We start from the raw sequence: 11817 nt of genomic DNA on the forward strand, positions 1-11817 counted from the left end.
CTATAGTACTCCATGGAAACTTATCTTAATCGGTAGAATACTATAATGATAATGAGAATATAAAAATCGCCTTCAGATTCAGTTTTTCCAACGCTTTGACATCGGCAGAGAAAGAATGTTGTCGAAAGTGTACTGTCAGGCTCTCTTTGATTATGTATTGAGGGTTAGCATAGCACAACATCATCAAAATTCTGGGAGAGATTAATGAACTTCGAGGGCGATTGACTCGAATGATAAAACACAACAGATGGCTATTCGAGAACTAGTATTTTCCACATACTGCAGCAGCATTCGTTACTTCCCCCATAAGTCTCATGATTTGCACCAGCATCAAAATTTTAACTTTCGTTACCTTCCAAAATATATTTGATTTTAAATTATTATAAATATCACAGTTTTCGCTTACAAATATATTAGCAGATTTTTCGAAAAAATCGGCACAGTACTATTATATTTTCGCATTGTCTGGAATTAATACTGACAAATATATGAGCACTTTAAAGCAATTAACAAGAATTCATAAATATTGAACTTGGGAAACGAGAATAAGAGGCTGTGGTTAGACTCATTAAGATTCGAGGGTTGCAAACCCCGAGACCGACAACGTTCAACGGCGGATAACCTTAATGCCTTTAGATCCAAAATTCACACCACCATTTACATTCATTATTCATCCAATTCATTCCTAACCCCTTACCTTTCCTTCCACAAAGAGCGCCATGATGGGAGCAATCGGCATCGTTGATACCTGAACAACCCATTTCAACCCATATTTTTCTCAAGATCACCTGGATTTATGCGCCGGTAATCATCTCTCTGGAGACTTTTTATCTTCGAGAAGTCACTCCATCCGTCCGAGAGACAGCGAATAAATACAAAAGCGATTGCCAAGGAATTTGAAAGGAGAATATACAAGGCTGATTACGGAGAGCTTTGAGGTGGTGAGTACCTTCACAAGTAATTCTTACTTTTTTTTCCTTCGTATCATAAAATTAAACAATGGATGCAAGAAAGGTAAGTGTATTGAAATGTGCTTTGAGTGAAAAAATCTTTAAATAACGATATTAAGAAGCATTAAAAATGTATTAATGTAGAGGAATGCTGTAAATCAAATGGACCCTTCGTGTGAGCAATGTGGAAGCTGTGGGAAGAGAATGAGAGAAATCTTCTGAAAACATCGTGGCATGATGGAGTGAGGGATACTAATGTTGAAGGACAATAGGAAGGAAAGAACTGCAAGAGAGGAGATGCGTGGAGCAGGCGATGGAGGCTGTTTATTTGAAGAATTACCTTACGCTAAAAGACGTTTTTTTCATTTTCATTTTTTTATCATTTTATCTTGATCACTCCCGAAAACAGCACAATGAGTTATTTAAAATGGGGATTTTAACAGCAACTAGCAATAGTGGATCACATGCATCTATAAACTCTATGCACACATCCAAATCCTAGATAGGAGTAACTCGAACCCGAGACCTCTGGTATTTAAGTATACCGGGACTAGCCACGGTGATAACTTTTACGGGAGTCACCCGCAATGCACAATTGTGCGAAAAATCCACCTTTGGTATTGCAGGCGAGGACTTATAGTCACCGCCACGGAAGCGAATGTTTATGAATTTTTAGTTCTTTAATTTAAAAAACAGAGTTCTTTAATATGGGGATTTCAACAGCAACTAGCAATAGTGGATGAACGCATCCATAAACTCTATGCACACATCCAAGTCCTGGACAGGAGTAATCTATCCTGACGGGACTCGAACCCGAGACCATTGGTATTGTTAGTGAGGACTTGTCGCCACCGCCACGGAAGCCGACAAAAAAACATGCCCCGGGTGAGGATCGAACTCACGACCTTAAGATTATGAGACTTACGCGCTACCGAGGCCTTATGAATAAATAAAGACTTCTACCATAATGTTAACTGCTGATTTTATATAAAGACAAAAGTATTGGACAATAAATAACGACGGAAGAGTACTGAAAATAATTAAATATTTAAGAAAAATCCGTCTCGCTCTTCCTGGTCGATCTCCAGACTTATCATTCGTATCCATAGCAGTGACTCTCCAGCATAAATATAAAGAGTTGGAGCGTTAGAGGAGACCAAGGGGAATGCATAGAGGAGGCCCAATTCCATCCCAAAGAAGGCATATTTCTGTTTCCACTTCTGTCAAATTTTAACCAGTTTTCAAGAATGTCCGCGACGTGGTGATGAGTGCAATGCGATCCAATTTTACCAATATTTTCAGTGTTATGTTTGCAATTGCGTATGAAAAGTGAGGGATTTCATATATATTACATCATTACGCATATATGAATTTCGGTAACTACTCCTAATTATACATTATATCCCCGTGAAACTAGGATTAATTTGCTCATCAGCGACACGTGTGGTGACTTTTGTAAACCCATTTAAATGCTCGGTGTGTGACAACACATTTAGAGGCAGGCATGAGGATCCTATTTTGTAATCTCCGTGGAGGAGACCTGGAATATAACACTTCCCACCATGATCACAAAATATCTTCAATTTCCTAACATTTACTGAATGTCATGGCTGACACCTTTTTGGCACGGACACACATAGAGGAATGTAGCAACTTGCACCCACGACCAGGTCTGCATTACTCTTCTGAAAAAAAAGGACTCCGTAATTACTAAATGAAATTATGTGATCTATATCCACTATTTTTACCAAGACAATGACTAAATGGAATCAGCGCGAAGCCTTATCATCATACAAAATTATTTGCCATGCATTAAATTTTTTTTAGTTTTGCAGGTGGTGGTGTGGCAAAGCGGTTGGTACCAAATCGTAGGTCACAGGTTCGATTCCCACATTCCAGGGTTTTTCTATTCAGAGAAAGTGTTTTCATTAAGGGATGTCGTTGCGTGCTACAGATTTAGTTACTCTAAGTACTATACAATATGGGGACTCCGTATGGGTTAACTATAGGTCAGACCGTAGATATTTATTCCTTTAATAAAATTCTTAATTTATAGGTCGGTAATTAGATTAAAATTGATGCTCTTGCTAATCGCGCCGCAGGAAATTGCACATATATGGGCGTGATTGACACGGAAAGCAAACGGCAATAATTCTCCGTATTTTTTGCGCCCCTTTCCTATCGGCAAACAGGAGCAAAACGGATAAATCAATCTCCTTGAATCCACTGGGGTGGGCACTGTGTTCCACGAAGTTAGCTGCTTTTGTCACCCAAAAGTTACCTTTTCTTCTCCACCAAGTGTGTGAGTGCGCCGATAAAAACTTGATGGCTGAATAGAGAGAAAAACCGCAACGAATAAACGCAAATCTTACCGCAAAAAAGAGGAGACGAGATTAAAGTTACGTTGTTCAAATATTAGTATTTTAACTCCCAGAAATTAAAACTTGAGGGCTTTGAGTCAAAATTTGTATTCGATCAACAAAAACCTAAAAGTTACGAAAAAAACCTATGAACTTAGGTATTGATGTAATTATTCCATAAGTGAACATTAACAAATACCAGCACGAAAGTCCGGCATGACATATTCTTATATTAACTTTTTTCTCTACAAGCTAATAAAACATGATTGGGATCTCATAAATCCAAGAGGATTGAAAACCTTATCAAAAATTTGCCTCCATAATTAGTTAATAAGATTGTTTTATTAAAATTGTAAGTTGACTTATTGGAAATAATATGCTGTGATTGGAAAAATATTTTAATCACTATATTAAGAGCATTATAAATGTGTTGCTGTAGAAGAAGGATAGAAATCAATCGTGTGATCAATGTGAAGGCTGTGGGAAGAGAATGAGAGAAATCTTCTGAAAACATGATGGCATGACGGTGTGAGGGATACAACTGTAGAAGGACAAGAGGAAGGAAAGAACGGCATGAGAGAAGATTCAAGAAAAGGCGATAAAGGATGTTAAATTGAAGAATTACCTGAAGCAAAAATATCAGTTATGTCATTTTCATTTTTTTCATTTTATTTTGATCGCTCCCAAAAACAGCAGAGTTCTTTAATATGAATTTTTAGTTCTTTAATATGGGGATTTCAACAGCAACTAGCAATAGTGGATGAACGCATCCATAAACTCTATGCACACATCCAAGTCCTGGATAGGAGTAATCTATCCTGACGGGACTCGAACCCGAGACCATTGGTATTGTTAGTGAGGATTTGTCGCCACCGCCACGGAAGCCGACAAAAAACATGCCCCGGGTGAGGATCGAACTCACGACCTTAAGATTATGAGACTTACGCGCTGCCTACTGCGCTACCGAGGCCTTGTGATCAACCGAAGACTTCTACGATAATGGTGACCGCTGACCTTATAGAAAGAAAAGTATTGGCTACTGCGCTACCGAGGCCTTGAAATCACAGGAAGACTTCTAGCATAATGTTTACCACTAACTTGATGCTAAAGATAAAAAAATTAAATATTTATCTCCAAGTATGGCTACAGTTGTACATACCATATTTGAGCACTCTCTTTAACCATTTGCTCTATTGTTTCCTTGCTTCTTTCTCAGGAATCCGAAAAAACATCTCTTAGTTAAAAAAAGGAGCTCAAAAGAATTAACTTTTTAGCAAGAGATATTTTATGTTAAGATGCACTCATGGAATATCGTCAGAATAGAATGCCTCCCACCTTATGAAGAAAACGTATTCCTTCGAATGTCAGCGTGGATTCAGGAAGAACATCACCATTTCCTCCGCAGCTCTCTTTTACTTCAATCTCGCTACTGATAGAAAATCAAAGGAGGAGAGTTTCCGTGGAGAAAAGAAGATTTCTTTCATGTTCGCGGAGTAGTGAACGAAATTGTGCCGCACGAAGACAATTTTTTTTCGGCCAAAAAAAATACGAAACGTTGAAAAGAGGAAATACTGAAATGGGGCTCACGTTTTATACGGACAACGAACCTAGAACCGGGAAGAGTGCGAATTTCAAATTCAAATTCAACCGTCAATTTTTAATTTTTACGATAAGAATAAAACTACCGATTAGGTGCCGATGGTTACATAAAACTTATCAAATTTACATAGATAAATTTTCACCGGAAATAATTTGATGCAAAGTTGATTAAGTAAGACAAAGAAGAAACTCGACGCAAATATATAGCCGGAAAAAAACTTGCAAAATTATATTGTGATGACTCGAGCAGGGGATGGTCACAGAGTAGTGTATAGCGTCTTGCGATGTGTGCATGCGTGAGTGTGGATGAGTCAGGTGTGTGGTGGCCGGTGTGTTGGTCCCAGTTAACTAGGGCCAACTAGTGACACAATTATTCCCGGCCTCAGTGGAATCACCCTCCTTTCCCGCAAACCATTCCACCTGTGATACTTCCCCTCCCGAGGGGTATATATGCCCGTGGAAGGAATGCATCGGGAGCACGATCCACCGCCACAACTCAACAGTGCCTGAAAAGGTGGTGTGGAGAGGAATATATGAATCAAACTGTCGGGAGCACGATTGACTGGACGACTAAGGGAACGATGTTAATGGGAAGTATTGATGTGCATGATCGCCATCAAAGTTGGAATCGGAGTACTCTTGGTGGCCAACGCTGGCAGCAGCCCGAACGAGTTTCAGCAGTGTCCCACGCCCGGAGCGGGAGGAGTTACCTCGGTGTCGTGGATCATCTGGTCCACATCGTTGTGCTACAAACCATTCCTCCGTTCCAGCCGCAACAGAAAACTTTAAGAATGTCGCAGTCTGCGACTCTTATGTCATCTGTTTAAGGTCAGACGACCGTTCACTTCCCCTAGTCATAAGCGAGAAATTGTCTTCTCCCAAACCTTAGTGCAACGCGTCCTTTCAAATAACTTTAAGAAGTGCTCAGAAAAGCCAAGTGCAAAAACTTTATCCAAGGATACAAGTTGATAGTGGCCCAAGCAATTCACATTTGATTGTTTGTTTTGTAACTTGTGCTATTTTGGAGGGGGGAAAGCATCACGTTTTCATCATCGTTATTTCTTTTTGTTGCTAAGTGTGATCATTTCAATCATATCATTTTCATCAGGGTATTTTTTTTTTTTGTTTTGTGAAGAATGTAACAATTCATGAAGGGTAAAATATATTTTGCATGTTTAAGAGTAATTGATTGTTTGTTTGACTCCAATAATCCTTTGCTCGAGACGATTGTGATTATATCCCTTCAAATCACGTATGTGATGTCGTGTTCCGTCACAATATCAACATTTGATTTGTGATAAAAATGATACATAAGGCCCTATTTTATTTGCAAAATAAGTCAAATAATGTAATCCCGTGATGAAATCCATAATAAAAAACTGATCATTATGTTTTACCCTTTAATTCAACGATCCTTTACATCTTTTAATTGTCACTAACAAATTTTCCTCAACTCGGAAGCAAAATAAATGATAGGAGAAAGAAGTTGATCACCTAAGTAATAAATTTAAAAAGCTCTTTCACTTCTAGATTGTCTGTACTGTGACATCCGTCATCAAGATAAAGGTTGTTACTTTTGATTGTATGATTAAAGTCAAGAGGTTTTGCGTTTCCCGTGTTGTTCGTTTCTCCGCATCATATATCTTATTCTTAACCAGTCCTGCAAATTTCACCCTTGGCGATAACAGCTGACATAACTTACATGAAATTTCTTCCTCTCCCAAGAATAGTTTAATTGCTAACTAATTACGTAATAAAATTTAATATTTAAATAAAAATTATTAAGTATTGAACCGATAAAAAACGCGTGCTAAAGCTAATATGTAATCTATTAGATAATTAATGACGGCAAATAAATTCGTAAAAATAATTGCATGTTACGTACAGTTTTTAGAAAAAGGTTTCTAAATATTTTGTAAACCTCCATCCGTAAGGACTTTATAATAACTATTCCTCGGACGAGCTAGAAACCTATATGTTTTACCCTTCAATTCACCGATTCTTTATATGTTACTAACAAATTTTCCTCAACTTGGTCATGAATAAGCGAATTAACCATAAACATTTGGGATTAAACCAATCAACGCTGGAAAAAGTGAGTCATGAGTGAATTGATATGTTGGAGACTGATATTTCTATTTTCGTTTTAAAATCGATTCTTTCCCACGTTTATGTTTTTATGGGTCATTTTATTTAATATTTTCGTTATTAAGTACATTGCTGATAACTAACGTTAAATCAAAATACGAATAGTAATGTACATATTATAGAATTATTTTTGCTCAGTCTGCTTTTTGGTCGGTACAACAAGACTTCTAATTTAAAATGCCTTCAACTGAAATTAGCAAATTAAAAGACACAAGGACATTCCAAAAACTGACCAAGCAAGTGACACAAAACTTGTGACCCATAATCGATGAAATTCATACGTTAGGATGCGATTCAATGTTTTCCAAAGAAAGTAAGATAGAGGGACGAATGATGTGGTTGAAGAAGATGAACGACTTGGGAGATGAAAGATGAACGATGAGGATTCGCGGGGAGGGGACGAAATAAAAATATTTGGCATGAGGTTAAAGGGAGAGTGTGTCTGAGGTTGAAGGTTGAGCATAGAAGGTGACAAAAGCTTAAAGGAGAAGGGTGTGTGCTTGAAGGCTGAAAGAGATTAAGGCGGTTGATACGAGCTAAGATACCACAACGACTGCCTTATGGTTTCTAGGGTGGGGGGGGGAGAGAAAAGGAGACCACGAGGAATGAGGTGAGAATGGAGTAGTGCATTACGTTGTGAGGGAGACGCAAAGACGAAGATACTGAGGAATAGAGAGAGGGAGAAAAGAGGAGGAACGCCTGAGGCGTGATAGATAAGGGTTAGAAGGTTGACTGCGCAAATAAGGTGCGCTATGCCGGGTGACAGTAAGGAGGGTTGTTTTCGGTCTACTTGCGAGAGGCAGACGACGAAGTTTCAACTTAAGGGAAGGATGATAAGTACTGAAAAAGTCCCCGGCGCGATGGATATGGCAGAGAAAAGGAATTGTGGACGGGGGAACCACGGAGATTCATAGCTTTGCGTTATATGCGCGCTGCTAAAGGAACGCTTTAGCTCACTATCACATGACATAATAATATTGAATGTTATCAATTAGAAATACTTGAACCAATGCAAACAGTCGTGTCTCAAAACAAAACATCTTTTGCTAAAAGAATGAATGAAGGGCAAATAAATACGTTGACAAAATATAATAAAAATTAAATTTTATAAAATCCTACGTTTTTATCTGGAAATATAAAAGATTCAATAAATTTTCTATGGCCCTTGCAAAGTCACTTAAAAAATTTTTTCATGTATAACAAAAAACGTCAGGCGTATGTTCCTCTGTGGCACTCAATTTACACTTAACATCATAGCATAATGAAACTACGAAATACAGCAAACTACAATTAATTAAATTTTAATAGATTATCTTTCTCGTTCCTTGAAATGATTGCAGCGCCACCATCATGATTTAATGGCCATTTTTTTAATTAATCTGTATGCATAATTTTAAATTCTGAATAACAATCGAAATGCAGTTAAAATCATAATAATAGTGTTAGAATAATGCATTGTCATCTGATTCTCATTTATTCTGAAAATTTCAGCTTGATAGATAACCGGAAAGTAAAACTTAGCTTAAAAATAGATAAAAGGCAATTTCCTTGGGGAATTATGACGAGTGAACCAGAGACATAGGTTACAAAAAGGCAAAAGTGGGGAAATTCGAATATTTATTTTGATGAATTAACCTCTTGTCATGCTGAAAGCCACCCAAATTCCATCAAAGGTGACTACTATGTTTTGTATCCGATAAGCAGTGTAAATGCAGCGATAAATAAAGATTGTATTTAATACTCAGAATCCAATACCTGGTTAAATTTCCGATTTCCAGGTGGAGCCTGGTTAAATTTCTGATTTAATAATTCTGAAAAGCTACAGAAACCAAGGATAAAAATTGCCATGGTAAAATAATTTGACTTTGAGCCTGGATTCAAACCCGGATCTTCAATAACCCGTCTACAGTAGTAAGTACGCTACCAATCAGTGGCGGATCCAGAAAGGTGTAATGAGAGCTATAGTCTCACTCCGTCTTATGGTATCTGATACACATTAGATGGATTGGTATTTTTTTTTCAGATCCCCACTGCTGCTAGGAGGTTACGTCCCACAGCTCCCTCGCCTGCTAATACAAAGGTCGCGGGTGTTTGCATAGGAATTTTTTAAAGTCAAATACGAAGTACTGTTTGATTTTAACAAAAAGAAAGAAAACAGGGCATGTGATATAACGGTGAGAAAGTCGTTATAACTGACGACGCATCGTCATAACATAACGCAAAATAACAAACATAAGGCAACTGTAGCAAAATAATTAAGTCAATTTTCTCAAAAAAAAATTGGAAAAAATTGAGATTATTTTATTTTCAATTGACAGACGCCTCCTGCTCATAAATAAAATTTTGTTAGTAATATGTTCACTGATTATTCTATAATTAGAAAACATATTCGTTTTTTCCCAAATTGGAAGTGAAAAATATCATTTTTTGCCAGCTTTTTTGATTTCAGCCCTCTGTGCGACACCAAAAGCAAACACAGAACATATTTTCTGGATACTCCTTTTTCTTTGTAATTTTATTTTCTTGAAAAGAGATAATTCATCTTCAGTTACTCACTTTATTCCTTGGTCACATGGACAGTTTTTCTGGATTCATTCCCGTGAGGATGCCTCAAACTAGAGTGCTCCTCTGCACTCACTTAGCTCTCTTAACAATCTTATCGTCGCCGGTGCGTGGTTCACAAGTTCCCCGGAATCACGCGGTTATGCTCACGCAGAGTGCGGCCTCGTTGCCGAAAAGTGAAAGGAGGTAATTCAGGAATCCAAGGATGAGGGAGCATCATCGTGAATCATGAGGTTCCTCTTTAACGACCCTGGAGAAGATACTTAAAGTCACTCCCCTGAAGAGTCACTCTCGCGCAACAGCAGTCGAGCCCGAGAACTTAAAGTAAAGCTTGCAAAAAATGCAACGAAAATCAATAAATCACCAAGCCAATACTTCAAAAAGTCCCTTCTAGGCATAAAAAATGGGAATTAAGTGACTTTACACCAAAAGGTGTAAGCAAACGTTTTGGGAGAGGCAGAAGAAACTGTTTAAAATGATCTTCTTCTTCTTCTTCCTTCCAGGATTAGGCTACTAAGCCTGTTCCTGCTCCACATTACCATCTTTTCCTTGGTCTTCCTATATTTCTCTTGCCAAATGGTTGATATTACATTGCTTGTTTAGGAATTCTTTCATTTGGCATTCGAAGTAAATGTTCCTTCCATTTACGTTTGTAGTCTTGTAGTTCGTCAGTGACTACCTGGACACCCAGTTCATCTCTGATTGGAGTGTTTCTTACTTCATCCAATCTTGTGCAGCCTTTTACTGATCTTGAAAATTTCATTTCCGATGATTCTATCTGCCTTAATTCATTTTTTTGGTACACTACATTCTGATCCGTAGAGTACAGTAGGGACTGCCATCACTTTGTAAAATTTTATTTGTTTCTTTTCTTGTTTTGTTTTTAGAGTTCTTCTAATTGTGCCACATATTCTGGGGAAAGTGTTGCCCTTATTCATAATATCTTTTTCTTTAAAATGATATTCAGCATAAACTACCTTTTGTGGCTGAGATATTCCACAGTTTGGTATCAATGCTATAATTTAGCACCATGAAATGAAAAAACCTGTCACTCAAAATATATACTGAGAGTATGTTTTCATTCAATTCATGAAGATATAAGGGCAAACATGATAATTTTCGCGTCTACCAAAATGATGAATTAACGAAATAAGTCAACATTAAGCAAGCCTAATTATGTATGATAGTTCTCTAACTGTCGTCTTTATCCTTGGCTCTATTCTTTAACACATAAATAGTTCAAATCTTTTAACCACATAATGTAATTTTGCAGCAATTATAACCCTCAATACCACCAAAGACACCGTCTGCAGTTATCCGGCTGAATGTATTAATTAGTCACGGCGTAGATAGTTCATTATGGAAATATCGATTGCTGGCGGAGGTATTCAATAATACTAAGACCATACATATAACGTAAAGGACCAGTTTCAGTTCTATTTGTTGAGCCACCTACAGGTTTGGCTTTGAGGAATATACTCCCAGAGAAAATTTATCTAAATCAATAATGGTTAGGGAATGGTAATAATAGTCGAATAAGTTATTTCTGTTAACTTTATTAAATGAATGCGAAAGTATATAAGTTTTACTCTTCTGTGCAATAAATTGAGTTATTCTGTAACCTCTTGTAACCTCAAACACCTACCCTAAGATGACACTTTTATAGCTGTTGTATTTTCTCAGCATGTATGCTAACGTAGTATATATAAATAAAATGTTTCCCTGCTCTCCAATTAGAGGAGTTCAAAAAATAAAAAAAGTATTAAAACGAGTTAAAAAAGAGTATCAGGGACGAAAATACTTATTTTTTCCTTTACGACCAAGTGTGTGGTCGTTGTTCGTCAAACACAATTCCCTCAGGTAACTTCCGCGTCATCCACAGGTGATCACGTTCGCACCGTTTCAATGAAAACACGAGGCAAACAAAAACTTACTCCTCGAGATTTATGGAAGCCCTTTCATTTTTACCGACTTCCCAAAACCGAGCGAGAGAAAGTGTGTATCTCTCTTCGGTAAAACTGTTCATGTGTCCTACCCATTTCTTTTTTTTAGGATGAGCGATGACGCAAGCAATATCCCAACTCTTTCCACGGGAAATTACACCTGGAATAAACAACTGCAAAAGGTGCAAATGAATAGTACTTACATTATCGATGATGCTGTCGAGCAGGCTGCTTAGTTGTTAAAAAGTTACGAAA

At 37.5% G+C, this 11817-nt stretch overlaps 1 non-coding gene across 1 annotated transcript; it reads right to left on the bottom strand.

Moving 5' to 3' along the window:
• Positions 1-4207: 4207 nt before the first annotated feature.
• On the bottom strand, positions 4208-4280 carry Trnam-cau. Its single transcript has one exon. It is a non-coding gene; the product is annotated as a tRNA-Met (tRNA).
• Between the last annotated feature and the right edge of the window lie 7537 nt (positions 4281-11817).

The sequence above is a fragment of the Ischnura elegans genome, chromosome 5 (assembly GCF_921293095.1).
Source record: "Ischnura elegans chromosome 5, ioIscEleg1.1, whole genome shotgun sequence".
In the NCBI taxonomy this organism is placed as follows: domain Eukaryota; kingdom Metazoa; phylum Arthropoda; class Insecta; order Odonata; family Coenagrionidae; genus Ischnura; species Ischnura elegans.